At 44.6% G+C, this 24,259-nt stretch overlaps 1 long non-coding RNA gene across 1 annotated transcript; it reads right to left on the reverse strand.

Moving 5' to 3' along the window:
- Nucleotides 1-11,616: 11,616 nt before the first annotated feature.
- On the reverse strand, nucleotides 11,617-15,136 carry LOC135551492 (uncharacterized). Its single transcript, XR_010457319.1, has 3 exons — nucleotides 14,809-15,136; nucleotides 13,797-13,857; nucleotides 11,617-12,170 (listed from the first exon to the last, which is right to left on the reverse strand). It is a non-coding gene; the product is annotated as an uncharacterized LOC135551492 (long non-coding RNA).
- Between the last annotated feature and the right edge of the window lie 9,123 nt (nucleotides 15,137-24,259).

Raw genomic sequence — 24,259 nt, forward strand, 5'->3', positions numbered from 1 at the left:
GTATGCGCCCAGAGTAAAGCTCCTAGACACCTTCCTAGAGGGAAGTTACAACCCCTCCCCGTTCCACAACAGCCATGGTCACATTTATCCGTAAATTTCCTGACCGACCTTCCCCCGTCTCAGGGCAACACCACGGTTCTGGTGATTGTGGATCGGTTCTCTAAGTCCTGCCGTCTCCTCCCGTTGCCCGGTATCCCAACAGCCCTACAGACTGCGGAGGCATGATTCACCCACGTCTTCCGGCACTACAGGGTGCCGGAGGACATCGTTTCTGATCGGGGCCCCCAGTTCACGTCCCGAGTATGGAGGGCGTTCATGGAGCGTCTGGGGGTCTCGGTCAGCCTGACCTCCGGTTATCACCCCGAAAGTAATGGGCAGGTGGAGAGAGTAAACCAGGAGGTGGGTAGGTTTCTGCGGTCGTACTGCCAGGACCGGCCAGGGGAGTGGGCGAGATACATCCCCTGGGCTGAAATGGCCCAGAATTCACTACGCCACTCCTCTACTAATGTGTCCCCCTTTCAGTGTGTGTTGGGGTACCAGCCGGTCCTGGCACCGTGGCATCCGAGCCAGACCGAGGCTCCTGCGGTGGAGGAATGGGTGCAGCGCTCCAAAGAGACCTGGAGGGCCATCCAGGAATCCCTTCAACAGGCTAGTGGGAGAACGGCAGAAGAGGAGTGCTGACCGGCACCGCAGTGAGGCCCCGGTGTTTGTACCAGGGGACAGGGTCTGGCTCTCGACCCAAAACCTGCCCCTCCGGGGCCCTGCCGGAAGCTTGGGCCGCAGTGTGTAGGGCCATTCAAAGTCCTGAGGAGAATAAACGAGGTGTGTTATCGATTACAACTCCCTTCCTATTATCGTATTAACCCCTCGTTTCATGTGTCTCTCCTCAGGCCGGTGGTAGCTGGTCCCCTACAGGACGGTGAGGTGCCGGAGGTCCCTCCTCCCTCTCTGGACATCGAGGGGTCCCCGGCGTATACGATACGGGCCATTCTGGACTCGAGATGCCGGGTGAGGGGCCTGCAGTACCTCGTGGACTGGGAGGGGTATGGTCCGGAGGAGAGGTGCTGGGTACCCACCAGTGATATTTTGGATCCGTCAATGTTGAGGGATTTCCATCGCCTCCATCCGGATTGCCCTGCGCCTCGTCCTCCGGGTCGATCTCGAGGCCGGTGTCGGCGCGCTGCGGGAGCCGCGCGTCAAGGGGGGGGTACTGTCACGACTCCAACCGAAGGACACTCCCCTTCCCGTTCGGGTGGCACTCGGCGGTCGTCGTCGCCGGCCTACTAGCTGCCATTTCTCTGTGCATTAAAATAGCACTCCCCTGAACTCTCTGCTTCCTGCGCCTGACTCCTCACCCACTACACTCAGACTGTTACACTCATAGAACACTTTTGGTACTGCAGTTTAGCTGAAGTTGAGCCCAAAAGTACAATTCCCATTGACGGCCCCATAGAGAAGTCAAATTAAAAATGTTTTTATAAAAAGGCTGGTTAGTCAAACAAAAACACTTTCAACTCACTATTTATATTTGAGGTTTGGTCAAACAGAATCGGTCATATGGACACCGAAACACATTGAGACATTATTTTACTGTTATGTGTTGTTGAATACTAGTTTCTGATTTGCTTGAAGGGCATTCTATGGCATGATATATCAGCATGATAGAATTCAATGGCTATAGTTCATTCTTACTGTATATGTTCAGTGTTTGAGCTGCTTTTGAAAGCAAAAGTCGAATTGAAAACATTATTGGCATTATTGAATTCAATGTTCATAATAGACAAGAACAATGTTTGTATACAAAGCCGATCTGGTAGTTCCAGGATTCGAGCATCGGAAAGCTGGACTCGAGAACACATAGGAAACCACATGCAGACCTCTGCCGGACTAGTTAGATTATCTAATGAATAAATCATATAAACCAGTTTTTCTAGCATTTATATACGATCATCAGCACTACTCTCTTGTTATCAAGCCTCCATTTTTCTAGGTTGTCAACTAGATAGCTAGTTTGCTTTGTTCATGGAGGAAATGCCAACTAGCTACAAAGCTACATTGCCTTGGTTGCAGCTGACCTGTATGCTAGCCAAAGCCATGTATTTGTATGTATTTTTATAGAAATACGTAGCCAGCCAGATAGCTCTAATTGCAATGTTGGATAGATTACCTAATCAGTTCCAATTATGAAAATAGCGACAATTAGCCAATCTCACAGTATTTTTTACTTATCCAAGCTTCACCCACCGGCACTGTGCAGCATGCATGTATGTAAAAACAGTAACTAGCTAATGTTAGCTAGCCCACCTGTAGGCCCCTACTACCTAGCTAACTTCCAATTATTGTTTAGTTATTTTCCAGCAATCTTGTTTGAACACCGAATTACCTCAAGCTTCCTGTGGGTGCAGTAGCTAGTTAGCTAGATATCCTTGCCTTCCCAATGCATTGGCTATTTGCCAGCATGCATGGATGAATGCAGATGTCAGTCATGTAGAGTTAGCAAGACAACACTCATTTTCAATTAATAATATGGCTTGGTAGCTACATCAGCACACAAAAATTTCCTTAACTAGTTGCTGAACTAGTAGCTAATGTTATACACAGAAAATATCAACTTCTGTTTAAAATACGATATTATTGCTTTACTGGGATATCATTCATCTATGAATGAATGAACGGGCACGGGCTCTCATTGCTTGTTGTTTATTGTGAACAAACAGTTTTTCAAATTGCAAGCTAACCTTACATAGCCAGCTAATAGAGGTAGTGGCTCACTGCCATCATCTGCTAGATAATTTTGAGATTACACCATTAAATAGCACTGCGACATTGACAAAGTTTCATGTTATTGGAAAGTTGATTTTGCCCTGCTCATTACCGTACTGTCAATTACATTATGTGATTACTGATGTGTAAATACAGAGCACAACCATGCAGAGAACCATGCACGGAATGCAACTTTCTCCACCCGGAACTAAATTTGCTTGCTATTGTGACATCATGGTGATCAAATCAAACCAAATATTATTTGTCACATGCGCAGAATACAACAGGTGTCAACATTACAGTGAAATACTTTCTTACAAGCCCTTAACCAACAGTTTTTAGAAAAATAAGTGTTAAGAAAGCATTTAATAAAATACTGAATATTTTTGTTAAATAAAAAATAATTAAAGAGCAACAATAAAATAGCAGTAGAGAGGCTATATACATGATCTCTCGTATAGCAAGCTAGGACTGGTGGTTTGGTTAACTAAACTAGCAAGTCGGTATGTTTGGTTACCAAGGCAACTACTGTAGTATCTACTAAACTTGCTAGCTACTTCAGTGGATGTTGAACACATTGCAATTGATGTTGAACACATTCCTTGTGGAAAATGTGTTCAATTATAGCCATGCTATAAAAGGGATAATCAACTATGCGTTCTCTGAAAAATATTGCAACTCCTTGGAAGGGGAGTTCCACTCTACTAGCATGTCGTGGAACACTCCTTCCACGTCCTTCATTATTTTCTATGGAACTCATAGCCCTTAATGTATGTAACAGAGGAGAACTTAACCTTTCTAACAATACCACGTTTATGTTTCAACTCCCAAAATGTATGGCGAGCAGACCCTACTAAAATGGGAGTATCAATGAACATTGTTTCTGGAAAATGAATGCTCAGTTTCTGTTGCACTCGGCATTGCGGTTGCACACTGCTATGTGCTAGCTGTCTAGTCTGGGTTTTGTAAATGTGCAATGAGCATAAAAATACCATTTATATAAGGAATTGGCAAGCATCTTCAAATCCAGGTAGGCCACTTGATTTCAACATCTAAACAAGTGGAAAGGCTACCATGCTGTTCCACTGTTCTACCTTGTTAGCTAACAAATAGATTCCAAGTTCAACTAAACTTGATATATAAAGGTTAGCTGGCAATTGACTAGCACGGGGGCTTGTGCTTGAGCAGTTGTTTACGAGATTCATTCCGACCTTTCTTGTTTGACATTTTGCTGCATTGTTAGGAGCTAATAATATAAACCTTTCTCTGCACCCGCTATAACATCTGCTAAACCGTGTATGTGACCAATAAACTTTGATTTGATGAGATCTGTGTTCATTTTCTAAAATGTCTGCTTCAAGAAGTAGGTCATTATTAGTGGGGATGTGTATTGTGCATGGTTCAGGTTGCAAAAAAAAGCAGGTTAAAACTATTTTGATAAAATCATTAAATTTGTTGGGATTCTTATGGTTGTGGAAGGCTTATATTTAGACTCTTTGAAATACAGTGTATTAGTGAGAATGGCTGCCGTTTTACGATACCGTAACCAATTGTGCATGTATTTTTTGGCGTTATTTGTAACTTATTTTGTGCATAATGTTTCTGCCACCGTGTCTTATGACCGAAAAGAGCTTCTGGATATCAGGACATAGACTACTTACCCCAAACTGGAGGAATACTTTTTCTTCAACCATTCGGACGGGAAGGATTTACTTTAGATGCCCGACAAGGCCCTCATCCCCATCATTTGCAGGAGAAAGAGACGGAGGTATCGAGGGCGAAGGTCCAGGTGCCTTGTAAGGATTCATCGCCGGGAGAGTAATCTACCTTTTTCATCGGTCCTATTAGCCAACGTGGTTCCTCCTTTAAAAGTTGTGTCACACTCCGGCACACCCTTCGTGCTACTGCATCTTTCTGTGGCACGTCATTGAATTCTCAGACATTTCTACAAGTTATTGCTAGTTTGAACACCAGAGGGCATCTTAGAGAAGCATTTGATAGTATTCCATATTGTGCAGAGGGTCCCTGGTTCAAGCCCAGGTAGGGGCGAGGAGAGGAAGCAAAACTGTTACACGGGCACCATTTTAATCAGGAGAAACTCCTCTTTGTAATCATATAAGTCTGAGCAGTGAGATTGTTTGTAATAGATTGCTAGACCAGAAATAGTCCGAAGTTGTTATTTTTTCCCTACTTTTTCATTACGCAGACAAAAGCACAGTTGACACCATCAAGGTGCGGATGTTTACTTTCTACACAACTTTCTACACAGATTGTAGTGGTGAAATAAAAAGTGATACCTTCTTAATAGAATTTTAAACGTCACTCCAGTCAAAACAGGCTCTGCGAACGTTCAATTCCATTCATTTGCTATGGGCTCGCGCTAGTGTTCCAGTTTAGCCATCGTTCTTGAGCCGTTTTGACTCGTTCTATTGTCCAGCCTATAGACAGCCAGAGCGAATTTACGAAAGCACCCGAATGTCCATTGAGAAAGCACAACGGCTATACCATTTAGCTAAGCTAAGAATGACAAGAACAATCAAGTCAATAAACGTTGGGTAGTTAGATAGCCTATAGTTAATATACTGGCAAGTTTGATGTATAACTACTAACGTTAGGTAGCTAGCTAACATACTGGTACATACTGCTGTAATGATATGCTATGTGGTTTGTAAGTACAGCGTAACTAACAAATTGTCGGCCAACAACGTGTAAGGTAGCTTATTTGAAAAGTCATTACTTCATTACATTGAGTAGCAAGCTACCCCTTGGTCGTTAAGGAAAATCTGGTCTGTGATAGGAGGGGGGGTTTTCACACCTAGCTCAGCTATTAGTCTATTCTTTAGTCAAGGTTGAATATTCTGTTGTTCAGCTATTAGCCCTCCTCCCAAACTTGCAACAAATTCCTGTTCCCATCTCATTCCATTCCCTCTGCCATGATTCATCATTCTGCTCCTGAGTGGCTCGCTTGTGGTCGTGCTGGCAGGATATGTCAGCATCTTCGGTTGTGCGTCAAGAATACTGCATACAGGAGCACGTTTGTATGAAGGTGTGGTTATTCACAGGCAAATTGTTATATGCTATGGAGGTACATTTGTGTCTTTTTGTCGAGAGCAAAACCTTTTTTTTCAATCAAAAATAACAAAATAACACTATGAAGATGGCATCTCAGGTAAGCAGCACTGGGCTATATTGACGTATCCTAAAAATGACATCTGCTGCTACAGATTGAACAATCTGTCATGAGAATGTTCAATTCCATTGATAATCACGAACAATCAATAGCTTTGACCAATCCTCGAGGTTTGTAAGACCATGGGTTTAATAATAAGAAGGTTAGTACAGTTTATTCAGAGAAAGTTCTGAAGTCCATTATACAAAGACATCCATTTTATAGCTGCGCACATACTTCCACGCAAACAGTAGGTATCCTACGCATATACATACACACAAACAGTAGGTGAGTTTTATCCTTTTCCATAGTTCTCACCACTGTGTATCACTACCCAGCCGACAGTTCCATTCCCCCGAGATTAGGGAAACCTTGAGAAGTACTCCCTGTCCTCATAAGTTTCTCAGAGTTCCAGCCAGGTCGGTTCAAACACAGTTTAATTGTTCTTTGGTATTTTCTTAGGCACACACACATTTCTCTCAGTCCAACCTAATTGGACTTTAATGCTTTAATTATTCCTTATACATGCTACATAAACTATATTCGCTAATGGTTACATTTCAGGGTAGAATTATTTAAACATTTCAGTTATTGTTTTCATATCTATAAAAAATAATCTGTTTTCTTTACTTTCAAAGAGCAAGCTGACCAAGGGGGCGGTTCTATATATATATATATATATATATACAGTTGAAGTCGGACGTTTACATTCACCTCAGCCAAATACATTTAAACTCAGTTTTTCACAATTCCTGACATTGAATCCTATTAAAAATTGCCTGTCAGTTAGGATCATCACTTTATTTTAAGAATGTGAAATGTCAGAATAATAATAGAGAGTGATTTATTTCAGCTTTTATTTTTATCATCACATTCCCAGTGAACTATGGCCTGTCGGAACAAGAGAGAGAGAGGCAGCCAGCGTTTCTCAGCCAGTCGAAATCATGAATCAGCTGGCATAATTTTTATGGATATATACAAAGAGATGTCAATTGAAAAATGGTCAAACGAAACGAAGTGCAGTTAGTTTGCAGTTTTTCCGCTTCAGTTTGAAGTTATTGTTGGTAGCTGTGTTGTTGGCTAGCTCCTCTGAACAGCAGTGTCCTAACGAGAGAGCACATTTTCTTGCAGAAGGATGAAATAATATGAATAAATTCATCAATATAACGTTTTTAATGAAAATATGACAATCATTATTTGAATATGTTGGTAACCTATTGTATAAAAGTGATAATGCCCTCGAAGCCGGGGTTGGGAGGATATATTGGCAGGGTTGCCTCAAATTCTTCTCGGACCTAACAACACCCGTGCCAGTATATCATCGGCTTAACACCGGCTCGGGCATTATCACTTAAATAACCCTCGTTCATGTAGTACTTATGGTAGGCTACCTTCCACCCCCTACATGCGAAGTATAGACCATATATTGCGTTACAATCAGGTTATAGAAAAGAAAAGAGCAGAAGCTCTGAACTATCCGTTCAGACTCCAGACCTACCTACCTACAGGCTATGGAAAATTTGCTCTTTTAGTTTCTGTCCAGTATGTTTCCTCAAGGAAAAATCCCCCACCTCCATGTCAAAGATAATAAAACAAAAACACTACAACATATACTACAGTATACTACAGTCATGTCTGAAAAAGCACTACAGTAAATACTACAGTGAATACTACAGTACAGTCCGCAAAAACACTACAGTGTATACAAGTAGTTAAAAATAGCAATACTACAGTATTTACACATTGGTATACTATAGTATTTTTTTCATGTGAGAGGGTGCTAGAGCAGGAGGAGAGAGAGAAGGTTGTGTGTGTGTGTGTGTGCATTTGCGTGCGTGCTCGTGTATGTGTGTGTGTGTCTGTGCATGCGTCCGCGTGTGTGTAAAGGGGCGGGACCAATCTTCAGCATTGGATGGCAGGCTCCGAGCAGCGTGAGAATCTTCTGACCTGCTTTGTTGTGGAAATTGAAATGGGTGTGGGGGTGGGGGGGCAGGCTGTTACACTGTAGCAGGGGGCTGCTGCATTGTCCCTGTCCCTTGGGAGCTTGGGTGAGAAGAGTTGGTGTGGGGGGCTGTTGGGGGTAAGAGAAGGTTAGCACTGCTCTGCCTACATTCACAGTGTTCAGTGCTGAGACCCGTATTGGATGCAAGAATTAGTTTTTTTTAAAAGAGGATTGCAGGATTGAAAGGGAACACACAAGGGAGAAGTATAAGAATAAGTGAGAATAAATGGAAAGTGGGTTATTGATAGAGAAGACAAGAAGACAGAGAATGGGGTAGTATGTTAACTGAATAACACATTCAGCATCAATAGAGCATTTATTTGGTGGAGGAAATGCATGTAGGGCAGAATATCAAATACTGACAATGAAAGGATGATGAAAATATGTAAAAGCTCCAAACTCTGAAAAACTTGAAAACTAGAAAAGACATAACTCATAAAAATAGGAGTAGACTGAGCGAGTGTGGGAACCCAACTGCAGGTGAAGAATCCTTCTGTGAGAGACAGCTGAAGAAAAGGAGGGAAGAGGAGGGAAGGAAAGACAGGATCAATATAAATCCGAGCTACTTTGTCTTTAATTACTCTGCAGATGCACAAAATTAGCTGCTCAATCAAGCTCAGGGAAGAATTCCCATTTTAATGAGCGAGACAGTAATTCAACATTGAAAATGTACCAAGAAAGTCAAGTGATTTTCCTCATTATTTTCTTACTTCTTCATCTCTCCAGTTTACTATCTGCTTTTACAAATATAGGCAGGTTGACTGTCTGATATTGAAATATTTCAACATTTAAGATGGATAACGTTTTAATATTCAAGGTTATTAGCATTGCTATGATTATACGCCACAATAATAATCATTTAAACTGACTTCAAGGGATAGTTAAGGATTTTGGCAATGAAGCCTTTTATCTATAGTGTACTTCCTCAGCGTCAGATGAACTTGTGGATACCATTTTTATATCTGTGTCCAGTATGAAGGAAGTCAGAAGTAGTTTCACAAAGCCAATGCTAACTAGCTTAGCTCAAAGACTTGAAGTGTTCGGGATCAAATAAAATAAAATGTTATTGGTCACATACACGTATTTAGCAGACGTTATTGCGGGTGTAGCAAAATGCTTGCGTGTGTAGCCGGATCAGCATGCATGTCAAAATCCCGAACTATCCCTTTAACTATTCAAACTGAAATAAACAAAGAACAAACGACTGCTACTATTTCAAATGGAAAAAGTAGATGGAATCGACAGTGTCAAAGTTTAAATGGAAGAGGAACTCTGAAATGATATGGACATTAACTCTCCCACTCTGCCTAAGGGGTCAAAGATGCCCATTCTCCCTGACTGTTTCTCTATGCTTCCCTGTGAGATTGTTTGGCACAGAATGTCAGCTTTTGAGCATTCACACGCCAGCCTGGGTTTTTGGCTATGAAGACTCAGCTCCTTGTTCTCCCCTTTCATGACCTTCGCCCCTGGAGTGAAAAAAAGTGGGGATTGTGGGGTAGGTGCTGTTGCTGAAAAGCAGCTGTGAGAGGTCAGGGGTCATCGCCCCCAAGGACTGCAGTGTTGCCGTGGCTCCCGGCTTTGTGCTGCCGACTCAATTTGCCGACGGACCATGAAATTCAGAAGGAGTGCAGATGTGAGAGAGGAGTAGAGAGGGGGATAGAGAGAGCTGCTAGTGAGGGGAATAGAGGAATAGACCGGGGATAAAGAGAGTTGCTAGAAAAGGAAATAGAGAAAGGTGATGTGGGACTATTGGGAGCAGAGAGGGGGTGAAGCAGGCTACTAAATTCTATATTGCTTAAGTTCCCATCTAGAGTGAGCATGAATTAATGACCCATTTAATAAGCCAGAGCATTGAAGCTGATCAAACACACAGAATGATCTTGAATAATTAATGCTGTGTATTATTTCAGTAATCTTGTAGTGCTGAAGAAACCTACTGTTGCTTGGTAACATTTGATCATTTCTAAAAGCACAACCAACCGACAGCATTACCACAAAACCCCAGACACTAGAGAAGTGTGGACAAAGGAAAGCATGATAAAAGAACATAGAAGAAAGAGAGAAGTAAAAAAACAGAACATCAAGAACTCTTTGTCTTTTACATCAAATGTAGATTCATAATGCAAAGCCACATTTGATGCTTTGCATTATGAAAACGCAACTATAACACCCATCATTCAACGAATCCCCCCCACGGGACATACTCTGTAACTAGCACACTTAAGTCACAAGCCACAATCTTGCCACTTTTCTCACGGTCTTCTCAGATCACGATCCACTTTGCACCTAGTGATGGGTCCAGATGTCCATAAACTATAGTTGTCCTGACACGTTAGGGCTAGAGAAAGACGTTGTGGGCTTTTGTGTGGACAGAGCCAGTGGGACTGGCAGGGAGAATAGGCTGGGGAGGAGGCGATTAATGGGGGTTGGTAGAGGAGTAAAGGGTAAAAAAAAAAAAATGAAATGCCAAATCATTGGAAGATACCACACAAATGAATATCAAACTAAGGCCACAAGTCGGTTGCTAGGGAGGAGGAGTAAATATAACCTAATGCCCATGCACACACAAATACCACAAACACCAATTGTTCCCAAGTGAGTCCTGTAGCATAGCTAGGGCCGGAGGGGCAGTGAAGAGGCTGCTGGGAAACAGACGTGCTCTGGGGCGAGTTTCTGATCACAACAAACAAAGAGGGGGTCCCAGGACCCAGCATTGGAAAACCCACTGCGTTGAATACATCATTGTATGGAGCTCCTCGGTGTGACAAGGCTCTAAGAGGACACAGCTAAATGGCCGCCTTTCAGTATTCAACATGCCCCATTGGGAGAGAATGCTTGTTGTAGGGGTTGTTGTTTTTACAAATGTATGTAGTCATTTTTTTCCCCCAGGACAGCCCATGCTACTGTGGAAGGGCCCTGCGGCCAATTAAGCAACAGATAATTAACTTCATTGAAAATGATTGGTGAATAGCGGCCTTCTTGTCGCTCTATTCTGCTCTTGTGCAGGCTCACCAGTCCTGTGGAAGGAGAAAAAGTGGAAAGAGTAGGGGAGACAGAGAAGAGAAAACAGACAAGGGTACTCTTAAAACATTCGCCTCTCAAGCTTTTTCTCTTCAGAAACAGCCTTGATAGAAGGGGATAGAGCAGAGGAGGGAACCTTTTTTCCTTTTCTAATTCCATTTTCATGTGATAGGCATCTGAATAAAAAAAAATTGTATTTATTTAACTTATTATGATGACGGCCTACTCCAGCTAAACCCTCCCCTAACCCAGACAGCGCTGGGCCAATTGTGCACCACCCTATGGGACTCCCGATCACGGCCGGTTGTGACACTGCCTGGGATCGAACATGGATCTGTAGTGATGCCTCGAGCACTGCGATGCAATGCCTTAGACCGCTGCGCCACTCAGGGTTAAATGCAAGTGGTTCAGCTCACTCTGCAGGGTTTTTTTGTATGTCAAAGGGTTAATCGGTTAGGAAAGAACCAAATATCTATAAAAGTGGTTTTAGAAAGAGTTAAACAATAAACCTCCTTTCGATTTAAACTGTCATTCACTATTATACGGGAAGAACATTCAAGGTTTTTCTTATACTGCTAGTCAAACCGTGTGTTAGATTAAACACAATTGTCACATGGTGAAAAATACAGATACTGTACTTGCTATTGCACAATACAGATACTGCATTTCTGTCACGGCCGTTGAAAGAAGAGGACCAAGGCGCAGCGTGGTGAGCGTACATTTTTTTTATTTTTTAGAAAAGACACCGAACAAAACAATAAACACTACAAAACAAACCGTGAAGCTAAAAGCTATGTGCCATAAACAAAGTCAACTTCCAGCAAAGACAGGTGTGGGAAAAGGGCTACCTAAGTATGGTTCTAAATCAGAGACAACAATAGACAGCTGTCCCTGATTGAGAACCCTACCCGGCCAAAACATAGAAATACAAATAATAGAACATAGAATACCCACCCCAACTCACACCCTGACCAAACCAAAATAGAGACATAAATAGGATCTCTAAGGTCAGGGCGTGACAATTTCAGAGAGACAGAGTACATTTCATGTGCACATCATGTCAGTATGAACCATTTAAACTTCACACACATTACACACACTACGCCAAATATGACCGCCATGGGAGCAATCGTAGCCAACCGTTTGCCGACCTCAGACATCAAATATTTGAGCTCACTCATGTCAGTCAGCAGCTCTGGTGTTGATAGTTCCAGCCTGAAATAAGAAATGATGTACCCTCTTAGGCTTTGTCAGATGGGAAAGGTCCACAGTTTAGTTAACTCCAAGGCCATGTGGCTGAAGCCCACTCACATTTCATAGGTCCTAGGCTATGTTATCATCCAACAACTCATACAGTCTCGCTTACAGCATAACATGTTCCATAATATATTCCAGCACCAGAAACACAAAGATATTATTCTCTGTACCACAGAGAAAAGCTTGTTCATATCTCATCTAATTGCAAATGAAATCCCCATTTTTAAAACCCCCGTTTTATAGAAGATTTTGATATTATCAATGCCCAGTGTTAACATAGATTATCCCTCCATGTCTAGTGACAGCTTTGGGCAATCTCGCCAATACTGGCAGCAGCTGTCCACTCCACTCCAGAGGTATGTGAGGAAGGGGGAGCTGAGTTTGGCGTGATACAGTTAACAGGCAGTTACACACAGACCGCACATAGAGGAACTTGGTGCAACACGACACTTATAAAAGCAGATCTCCTTACGCAACTGTGGGAAGGGAAGGTCTGAGTCGAACCCAGATCACGCGGGCTCGTACCATAACGTGATCAGGATGAGGGCTATGAACTTGGCTGGAGGCATGACGAGTGTCAGAACAAAACCATGCTTTGCTGCAGCTCCCGCTGTGAAAGAGACAGATTTATTCCTCTCTACAACAGGCGTCATTCAGTAGGCCAATGCGTTCCCAGCCACCTTCTACAGTAATCAGTCATCGAATTATCTGTTTAGATGTTCATCTCTTTTCTGCTGTCCTCGTGTTGATCCCATGTTCTTCATTCCTGTTATCTGTTTCATACATCTCAAACCTGTTTCTGTCATGGCAAGCATTGTTCTGTCATGGGTTTCCTCATCTTCTGTACAAATAGCGTAATACTATTTTAGAATGTTTGGTGAGTCTTTTTTTGTAGGTATCGTCAAAAGACAATTATTCTGTGTGTCCGATAAAAATAAATAAGTATGTTAACATCTTTACGTTCATTTGGAATCACCTCAAACAGCTTATGTGACTTGACTTTGATGTGTTCAACCCTCTCTAGCCTCTACAAACATAGAGGTTAACCCACTCCCAGAGATGTTGTTGTAGAGCTAACTGACAGTGGTTGGAGCCGTTAGCCCCGAGGTATCACCCGTTACGGCTGGGCTAACCACAACATCTTGCACAGTGGTTATCAATTTGAGCAAATGGAAGTGGGCATAGAGGGGTACCCGTTATCAGCGCCACAAGCCTTCACACTCTGTAACCCCTCTACTTTAACATGCCACCACATCCAGACAACACAATTCAGAATATCTACGTAAGTTCTCCATTTATGACAGGTTAATGGTAACATGTGGTAGCAGTATGGTGTGTGTGTGTGTGTGTGTGTGTGTGTGTGTGTGTGTGTGTGTGTGTGTGTGTGTGTGTGTGTGTGTGTGTGTGTGTGTGTGTGTGTGTGTGTGTGTGTGTGTGTGTGTGTGTGTGTGTGTGTGTGTGTGCGTGTGTGCGTGTGTGTGTGTGTGTGTGTGTGCGTGTGTGCGTGCGTGCACACATGGGACAAAGGGTGTCTAAACTTTTCTCTATTTGCATGTATATGTCTGTGTAAAATGCTACTCCTACCAGTATGTCGACTCTCAGCATGTGTCCACAAAGCTTGATCATAAGCCGTCGTTCACACAAACTGAGAAAGAATTTGCAAAAAGGATGTAAACACACAAAGCAAACAGAAGTGCTTGTGTTTTCTGTAAGAAAGCCATGTTTGTCTGCCTGTCTGTGTGTGTCTGGGCTGCCATGGGGGTGAACCGGAGCAACCAAACCAGACCAGTGCTCCAGCCCTGGGATTCCAACCCCCCGGTCTAGCCCCCAGTCTACCACCCAGCAATTATGTCACCAGGTGCTTGTGGCTGGGGACCTGCTGACAGGAGGCACATGTGACTGTACAGACCACCATCCCCTATACGACCCAAACCACTCGGCCTCACATCTACCCCACAGCCAGGCGCTCCATCATTTTACTAGCCTATTCATCTCAAGTGCTGAGCTCATTTAAAAGGGTTGTAGAACCCCCCTTCCCATCCGCACCACCCTACTTTAAAGTCCCTGCTCTGCAACTGGTGTTGAGTTACGAGGTGCCCCCCTTACCCCTCCGCTTTGGGACAGTAATGACAACATTAACAGTAAAAGGCCTGTGTTGACTTTTCACTGTACGGCCCCCTTCAGAGCCCTATGAGGCAGGACTAGTGAAGGCTATGAGGACATATGTTGACCTTGGCCTCAGCTAGCGCTCCAGGCGAGAAAGAGAGAGTTCCAAAGTCAAATATGTTCCCAACCCCACCTGGGTTATAAACCGCATTTTAAAGGGCAGCTATTTCGACTAAACGTCTGGCACGTGTCGAGAGCCTGCGTTTTACGAACCCCACACGTTTTATCCGGTGTTTTCTAACTTTTGGATGTAATGTTGACATTCTAAACATTCGGGAACGAGTACCAAGCAACGGGCCAGGCGGCCGGGGACTTTCAAAGAAAATACATATTGGGAGGTTATATTTTAAACCAAACATGAAGTCACCTCGGGCTGAAGCCAGAGAAAATAATATTAACAGTGCAGATACTGTCTGTTGTCGTAACGTACCTCCATAATGTGGTATGTCCAGCTGCACTCTGATTAGTTTCATATCGAATAACAACCAGGCTCCATATCCAGGAGTAAAATCCCCTCCGTGTATAACTTTTAAGCCATGCCCCCCTTTCATATGCGCTTCGGTCTTGGCTGAATTGTCCGTCTTGAAGGCGAAAGCAAAGTCTCCACGGTGGTCAAAAGTTCTATTTGGTATACAAAGGATGATTGCGCGTTCTCTAAACTTTCCGAATGTAATATTAGAAGGAATTCAGAATCACTCAGTTATTCAGTATTAATCGGTTTCTTCGTTCACATCTCTTCGACCGACTTTCTAGTTGAGGCGCTGTGTGGACGAGGGGGAGGCGTGAAAGATATAGCATGATGAAAACAGAGTCCGAACATTAGATTGGAAGAAAAACAATGCTCTGGAATGCTGGATTAGCCTAACCAGCCTAACTACATACATGATTCATGCTTAGCGCACAGGGAAAAGGGGGGTTGGGAATTCTCAGAAGCAACAGTGCATATATATTAATGTAATTCAGGGTGAATATGATGAATGTTCACTACTCCACCATTCTGACAGCCATGATTGGCTTGTTAGTGTTCTTACACTAACTGCCTGCAGTTACACTGACTAAAGACACACACCGTCTGTAGACTGTGTACACAGATAGGCTTTATCAGAGCCCAAACATCATCCAAAGGTAAAGAACAGCATCTCTTTCGGGTAGGGTTTCTTAAACTATGGGTCGGGACCCAAAGTGGGCCCTGGGCATGTTAGAGGTGGGTCGCGAGTTATGAGAATACATCTATTATCACACACTATCTCTTCTTAATTTATGTCAATGGAGGACGATCTGGGTCACGGAAGACGGTCAATTTCTTAATTTGGGTATCGAGCTGAAAAAAATGTAAGAGCCCCTGCTCTCGGGGACACAGTGAAACATTTCCATCTGCCATTTTAGATCAGCGCTGTTCCTGAGATGAGGCGTTTCCTCCAGTAGTACTAGCAGATTCATAACTGCCACTGCTGCGATACAGTCACTTCGAAACCACAGGGGATTGCTCTGCTCGCAAGATGGTTCTTATTCTGTTTTCTTTTATTTATTTAACTTGCGGTCATTGCTATGTCCCAAATAGTCAGACCCAAATGACGCTGGATTACTCGTGCTCCTGTTCATGAATGTGTAACAGCCAAATAGAATACTGAGAGATCAAGTAACCTTTATCAGCATCATAACAAATCCTCAATGGTGTTAAAAAGGCAAACTGAAATCTATCTCATTTGCGACATGTGGGCAGCCTGCAATGTGAAGTCTCTGAAGTCACAGTGTCCAACTCCCAAAAGCACATCACATGGCCATCTGACAAACTTGGCCTGTCAGTTTAACGGGAAAGGAAACGTGCTATGAACAGCTGAGGGCGATGAAAGCACAGACTGGCGCAGACAGAGAGACAGGCCCCTGTTAAAATAACAGCAACAGCTGCTCAGGAGGAGAAGAAGACTTCACTGATTCTCACAACCAGGGAACCAGACTCTGTGTGCACGCTCCAGACAGCACCAGTCGTCAATAACGGCTCGAGCACAGAGTGCCTCAACTAAAGTACACCAGTTGTGGAAAGCAATTGCATGGGAGTTTGAAATAAGGTTCCTGTGCAAATGGACATTTGCTAGTTTAGGGGCATGATTTTATTTGATTTGATTGCCAATCTTGTGGCTGATGCGTCGCTGTTTACAGAGCGTGTGTTTCCATTGCTAACTTTGATATTACAAATTTGTCCGCCAAACAATCCTGCATAGCCAACTGTTTGTCTCAATAATGCAGACATATGGGAAAGCAATTGCTTATTTAAAAAGGTTGTTTTTATTCAATGAAATATGCAATTCCACCACCATAACAAGCACATTGTAAACCAACCAGAGTCGTCTCAGTCCTCCGTGGTCAGCAGTGTTGCGTCACAGCAGGCAGCAGTTGGCAGCATATGGCTGGGAGGACCCACAAAGGCTGGAGCTGTTTCCTGGAATCTGGAAAAGGGTCTGGGGGGAAAGAGACGAGAGAGGATGAGGTGGTGGCACTTTTGGTGTCTATACACTTCTGCGAGAGCAGTATGTAGGGTGTGTGTGTGTGTGTGTGTGTGTGTGTGTGTGTGTGTGTGTGTGTGTGTGTGTGTGTGTGTGTGTGTGTGTGTGTGTGTGTGTGTGTGTGTGTGTGTGTGTGTGTGTGTGTGTGTGTGTGTGAGTGTGTGTGTGCGAGTGTGTCCAGCCACCTCTTCGGCTCTTGTCCAAACACATTCCACAGTGCCTTGTCACACTTTTACTGGAAATAGGGGAAGCTAGAGCTACTGTGCGGGGAGGGATTTCCCTTACCTAGAAAAGGCTGTCGTTTTTCCTGATGTGTGGGAAGGGGGTTTGGAAAACACTTTAGGAAGTGGAGTGTAAGAATCTGGGGAACCATGAAACGAGGCCTGGTGAATTTGAGAGAATGTCAAGCGAGGGATGAAAGAAGGGTAGGGTTGTATAACAAAATCCAGAGGAGGTCAGTGTATGTTTGCAGGTGAGCGTTTTTTTATCATGACTCTTGTTCTGGAGGCAGCTCTGCAGATTGGTCACTAGCTAGCAAAGCAACAAAGTCATAAAATCTGATTTTAAAATTAACCTCATCCACGCTGCTAACCATAATGCCTAGCCCTAATTTTAAAATAAGATCAGAAAGATCATATTTGTTTTCGTGAATTTTTACAATACAACCAATTTTGACTTTCTATTTAAGAGGAAATCCCTCAGTTCTGCCTCCAGGACAAGACTCGTGACAATAAACATCAACTTGCTGTATGTTTGTGGTGTGAAAAGTGTGACAGAGTTCTATGATTGAGTGTACAATTTAATACATTTATTGATGTCACGCCTTGGTCATTGTATTTTGTGTTTTCGTTATATATTTGTTCAGGCCAGGGTGTGACATGGGTTTATTGTGTTGTCGTATTGGGGTTTTTGTAGGCATTGGGATTGTGGTTGATTAGGGGTGTGTTTAGTTTAGGTTTGGCTGCCTGAGGCGGTTCTCAATCAGAGTCAGGTGATTCTTGTTGTCTCTGATGGGGAACCGTATATAGGTAGCCTGGGTTTCACTGTGTATTTCGTGGGTGATTGTTCCTGTCTCTGTGTTAGTGTTCATCAGACAGGCTGTATAGGTTTTTTCACGTTCCGTTTGTTGTTTTTGTATTTATAAGTTATTTCATGTATCGTCATTTGTTTCATTAAAAACATGAGTAACCAACACGCTGCATTCCGGTCCGACTCTCTTTCGACAAACGAAGAACGCCGTTACAGAATCACCCACCACACACGGACCGAGCAGCGTGTTAACAGGCAGGAGCCACAGGAGAGGTAACAGAAGCAGCTTCAGTGGGAGAGGCTGCACCACTTGGAGAATTGGACATGGGAGGAAGAACTGGACGGAAAAGGACCCTGGGCTCAGCCTGGTGAATATCGCCGCCCCAAGGAGGAACTAGAGGCGGCTAAAGTGGAGAGGCGCTGGTATGAGGAGGCAGCACGGCGACGTGGATGGAAGCACGGGAATCAGCCCCAAAAATTTCATGGGGGGGCTTACAGGGAGTATGGGTACGCCAGGTAGGAGACCTGCGCAAACTCCCTGTGCTTACCGGGGGGGCTAGAGAGACCGGGCAGGCACCGTGTTATGCAGTGGTGCGCACCGTGTCCCCAGTGCGGGTGCATAGCCCGGTGCGGTATATTTCAGCTCCGCGTATCGGCCGGGCTAGATTGAGCGTCGAGCCAAATGACATGAAGCCGGCTCTACGCATCTGGTCCCCAGTGCGTCTCCTTGGGCCGGCTTACATGGCACCAGCCTTGTTCTCGGTGTCTCCGGTTCGCCTACATAGCCCAGTGCGGGCTATTCCACCTCGCCGCACTGGCAGGGCGACCGAGAGTATTCAACCGGGTAAGGTTGGGCAGGCTCGGTGCTCAAGAGCTCCAGTGCGCCTGCACGGTCCGGTCTATCCAGTACCACCTCCACACCCCAGCCATCCGGTAGCAGCTCCCCGCACCAGGCTTCCTGTGCGTGTCTTCGGCCCAATACCACCAGTGCCAGCACCACGCATCAGGCCTACAGTGCGCCTCGCCTCTCCTGCGCTGTCGGAGCCTTTCTCCTCTCCTGCGCTACCGGAGTCTCCCGCCTGTTCAGCGCTTCTAGAGCCTTCCTCCTCTACAGCGCTGCCGGAGCCTCCTGCCTGTTCGGAGCAGCCTGAGCTGCCAGTCTGCATGGAGCAGCCAGAGCTGCCAGTCTGCATGGAGCAGCTAGAGCTGCCAGTCTGCATGGAGCTGCCAGTCTGCAAGGAGCTGCCAGTCTGCATGGAGCTGCCAGTCTGCAAGGAGCTGCCAGTCTGCAAGGAGCTGCCAGTCTGCAAGGAGCTGCCAGAGCTGTTAGTCTGCATAGAGCAGCCAGAGCTGTCAGTCTGCAAGAAGCCGCCAGAGCTGTCAATCTGCATGGAGCAGCCAGAGCCGCCAGTCAGCATGGAGCACCCAGAGCCGTCAGGCAGCATGAAGCAGCCAGAGCCGTCAGTCTGCCAGGATCCGCCAGTCAGCCAGACTCTTCCAGATCTGCCAGTCAGCCAGACTCTTCCAGATCTGCCAGTCAGCCAGACTCTTCCAGATCTGCCAGTCAACCAGACTCTTCCAGATCTGCCAGTCAACCAGACCCTTCCAGATCTGCCAGTCAGCCAGACTCTTCCAGATCTGCGAGTCAACCAGACTCTTCCAGATCCGCTATTCAACCAGACTCTTCCAGATCCGCGAGTCAACCAGACTCTTCCAGATCCGCCAGTCAGCCAGGATCTGCCAGAACTGCCAGCCAGCCAGGATCTGCCGGATTCAACTGCCTGGCTGGGCTTCCTCTCAGTGCTGGGCTTCCTCTCAGTGCTGGGCTTCCTCTCAGTGCTGGGCTTCCTCTGTCCCAAGCTGCCCCTCTGTCCCGAGCTGCCCCTCTGTCCCGAGCTGCCCCTCTGTCCCGAGCTGCCCCTCAGTCCAGTGGGGTTCTGGGTGAGGACTACTAGGACATTGTCGGCGGCGAGGGTGGATTATCCCAGGACGCGTAGGGGAGGAACTATGACATTAATGGAGTGGGGTCCACGTCCCGAGCCGGAACCGCCACCATGGACAGACACCCACCCGGACCCTACCTATGGTTTTGAGGTGCGTCCGGGAGTCCGCACCTTAGGGGGGGGTTTCTATCTTGCCTTGGTCATTGTATTTTGTGTTTTCGTTATATATTTGTTCAGGCCAGGGTGTGACATGGGTTTATTGTGTTGTCGTATTGGGGTTTTTGTAGGCATTGGGATTGTGGTTGATTAGGGGTGTGTTTAGTTTAGGTTTGGCTGCCTGAGGCGGTTCTCAATCAGAGTCAGGTGATTCTTGTTGTCTCTGATGGGGAACCGTATTTAGGTAGCCTGGGTTTCACTGTGTATTTCGTGGGTGATTGGTCCTGTCTCTGTGTTAGTGTTCATCAGACAGGCTGTATAGGTTTTTTCACGTACCGTTTGTTGTTTTTGTATTTATAAGTTATTTCATGTATTGTCATTTGTTTCATTAAAAACATGAGTAACCAACACGCTGCATTTCGGTCCGACTCTCTTTCGACAAACGAAGAACACCGTTACAATTGAGACAAAAAATAATAATTCTGAAAGGAATAGATAGAGCTGATTTATGGACATCAGTAAAACATGTTTCATGTTTCCAGAGAGCAGAATTCAAATTGACAACATACCACAAAGCGCAGGAATTTGAATAGACACGTGAAGCAACGGGGCAGCATGATGACTCGCTCACACCTACCATGGGCACATGATTGTCACCTCGTTTGCTGATCATCAAAGTTCGGTGCCATTGTCATTTTTAACACACCACTAAAACACTGATTCGAGGACGACCACAATCTGAAACTTCAAAAGAAAATATTTGTATGTTTAGTCATTAAAAAAAAACTTTAAGTAACTTATTTTTTTATCTGCAATGTACTGGTTACATTTACATATACATGTTGCTTAGTTCTAGGATATTGACTGCCAGGAAATACTTGTAGAGGAGTTCATTTTGCAGTGTAGGGATAACACTAATTCTTTCACAATTTAACTGCTATGCATTGCTGTGAAATAGCAAATAGGCCCATGCTCACATACAGTGCATGGAGATAGCCTTCTGCATTCCCTACTGGGACCACCATACAAACACTGGGTGACAACAATAGGTAGTACTTATACAAACAGAGCCATTCACGTCCATTCAACTCCACCTGCATATGGAAAGGCTCTAATTGACACACAATCCATGAGAAAGGCCAGTTAGGGAAGGCTCAGCAAGTGTGTGTTAGGCTAAATTGTCCGTGTGGCCCATCTATTGCCTAATAATTTGCATATGTGTGGTGTCATTCAAACACCTACTCCCCTAAACCCCTACTCCCTTACCGATATCTCCATATTGTTTTGGGTTTGTGCATGTTTACCTAATGCAGTGTCTTCCCCGGGGGGGGGGGGCTTGTCATTCTGAGTCTCATACACCTATTACATCCAATCATTTAATGGAGGCTTCCATCTTAAGGGATGCTTGGCGCACATAAAGATGATATTAATAAATGGTTATCAATGCCAGTAGAGGGAGTAACACATGACTTGTGTGCTGCAGGAAATACTCTCCTAACTCTCACATTCATCACTGGTTTGTTTGGGTCTTCTCAGAGACAACATGTTGGGGCAGATATTGGCTAAGCTGAAAATGTAGCATCCACACATGCAGTGGGTAGGCTTCTCTCTGACGTTAAAGTTAAGCAACGTTTTTTTATTCATACACTAACAACACATTTAACGTACCACCTAATGCTCTGTCTGACCTAACCTCAATGTTGCCATTGGTTTCCCTTTCAAATGTATCATACCAACCCTAGCGCATCCAGAAAACAAACAAACGCACGTATGTATGTACACAGAAAAGAAAAGTACCCAGACAGGGAAGTCAATGCAAGGTAAGTTCTGACTACATGCTGTAGTATATGCGTTCTGGACATCCCTGACATACGTTAAATAGGGAACCTGCAACAATGTGAGGGTGTTTTACAATGTTGCCGCTCTGTTGACGTTGTTTGCACAATCTAATCCTTCACCTGTGTGTGAATGTACAAATGTTGGCTGTGAAACTGTAGCACCGCGTTAAATGAGGGGCTTGTTTGTTCCTGAGCGGATGTCTGTGGGAACCTCACTTTGCCCTGTCCCCCAGAACAAACCAGACAGGGACAAGACTCTGAGGACTTTACACACGGGAAAGAGCCCTCATCCTACAGGTATATGTGTCTGTTCCTGTAGCTATTGACTGTGCTGAGAAGGTGAGCTATCCCTCGGCCTGCCTGCGTCTGGTCCCTGGCATGGTCCTCCTGGCCCTCCAGAGCTCCAGACGTGTTTACAGCCTGGTCATGTTTATCTGAGCCACAGAGCGTATTTCTGGCCTGGCATATGCAGGGCCACAACAAAGGGCCTCTTGTGAGGGGCGCACAATGAGGGCAGGCCCGGATCGTTTGGGGGGAGCGAAGGCTGTGGGGGTGGGGTTTGGAGCTCCAACATAGGCTCTGTGAAACTATCTTGCTCTTGGGCTGGAAAGGGGGAACTGGAAGCTCCAGTGAAACGGTGAAAGATAAGGGGGGGTAGCAGTTTGTGCATTACTAATAAATGTCCCTGTGGATGGCATCTCATACACAAGCTGCAAAAGGCTTCCCTTCGTAACAATAAGAAAGCTAGCTGGTAATGCTAGTGCAATTATGGCTTGGTATTATCATGTAACGACAATTTATAAGCTACTTTAACAATTTCTTCATGATCATCATATAGTGTGATGTTATTTAAACATGTTTTAAATTACAAAATCAAAACGTTAAGATTGTGTATTGAGAAGCAGCATCTCACAACAACACATGCCAAGACATGTCTCTCCCTCTCCTAAAAACATTTTATTTATAGTTCCAACAGTTTCCCTTTTGCAATGTGACAGTTCTCTGTCGCCCGCAACCGCTAAAAGTTGAACACCAATTCACAAAATCAGTTAACTGTATTGTCTGGATAAAAACTAACGGTCGGGCTTCATCCACTTGTTTTCCTTTCCTCTGGGGAGTGGGTCCTGGTGAGGACCAAAACCTCACTGCTACTGTTTATCTCGCTCAGCCTTGATATCCCTGGCAGTTATCATGGATTATCTAACGGCCACCACACAACGGAATCAGTTGCTAAGTCATTCCTTCCTGCAAGAAAAACAATACATCTACCAGTCATGATTATAGGCAGATAAGGGCTAACGCCAGACTGTTACAGCAACTGACCACAAACGCTGTGATGAAACCATTGAGCATCACCGTTTTTGAATCGTGCACACACTGTAATTTTCATGAAACACTCATTGTGGTCATAAAAGTCATAAATAATTTGTAGAGAAAACAACATTTAACTGGCTAAATGTTGCTGCGGCTTTGCATTAGAGTATGCCTATTGTATAGCAGCTTGGAGACGCATCAGTGGGCTGCTTTACTAAGACAAAAAAGGTCCTAGGAGTCAGACACCATAAAGAAGCTGAGACGTTCCCATTGAGGGTCAAAAGCAAAAACTCTAACAGCCATTGCACCCCCTCTTGTGTGATGGCTCTGCCATTGTGACCTGATTGTCTAATCATTAACAAAGCCCTTTCCCCCCATGTACCACTATAGATCCATGCACAGGAATCTGTGACAGAGGCCTGCTGGTATGGCTCACATAGAGCAGGGCCAATCAGAGGGAGAAGGCCCAGGTCGGCGTCTGCATAATCCCATTGTTACCCCAGTGAGCACCATCGCTCAAGCATAATTGGTGGAACCATACCATGCCTCCAGGAGGACATTGATTGTGCCCTGATAATTGTCTCTTTTCGGAGTTGGGTCATCCCTATCTCTTTTCTCTCTCTTTGTCGGGGTGGCTATGACTGTGGAGGCCCCTCCGCCTTTCTCTCCACCTCCACAGCCTCACAAAAACAGCACGAGAGAAACTAAAACATGTCAGGAGAGTGGTAGAATGCACAATGTCTAATTGACAGATACCAACATGAGATAAAGCTATAAAATAGCATTTAAAATTAGCCTCTATTACTATGAATCAGACTCCTGCATGAGACAGTCCCTAAAACAGCAATATACTGTCACCCGGCAGTATAGTGAGTTTTTCTCTCTCACTGTTGTCACTAAAGACAATTGACACTGTCTCTTGTCATTGTGTAGATAGACTTTAATCTGGTTTACTGACACTGTGACTTGACAAACAGCAACCTTTGTTTCAGTTGCTTGTCTTTTCATGCCCTAATTAAACAACCATCCTCCTTATCTACTTCAAAACAACAAGTGTCATCCTGGGATAGCAGACTGATGGCTGGGTCTACTGACTC

The sequence above is a fragment of the Oncorhynchus masou genome, chromosome 13 (genome assembly GCF_036934945.1).
Source record: "Oncorhynchus masou masou isolate Uvic2021 chromosome 13, UVic_Omas_1.1, whole genome shotgun sequence".
Lineage (NCBI taxonomy): Eukaryota > Metazoa > Chordata > Actinopteri > Salmoniformes > Salmonidae > Oncorhynchus > Oncorhynchus masou.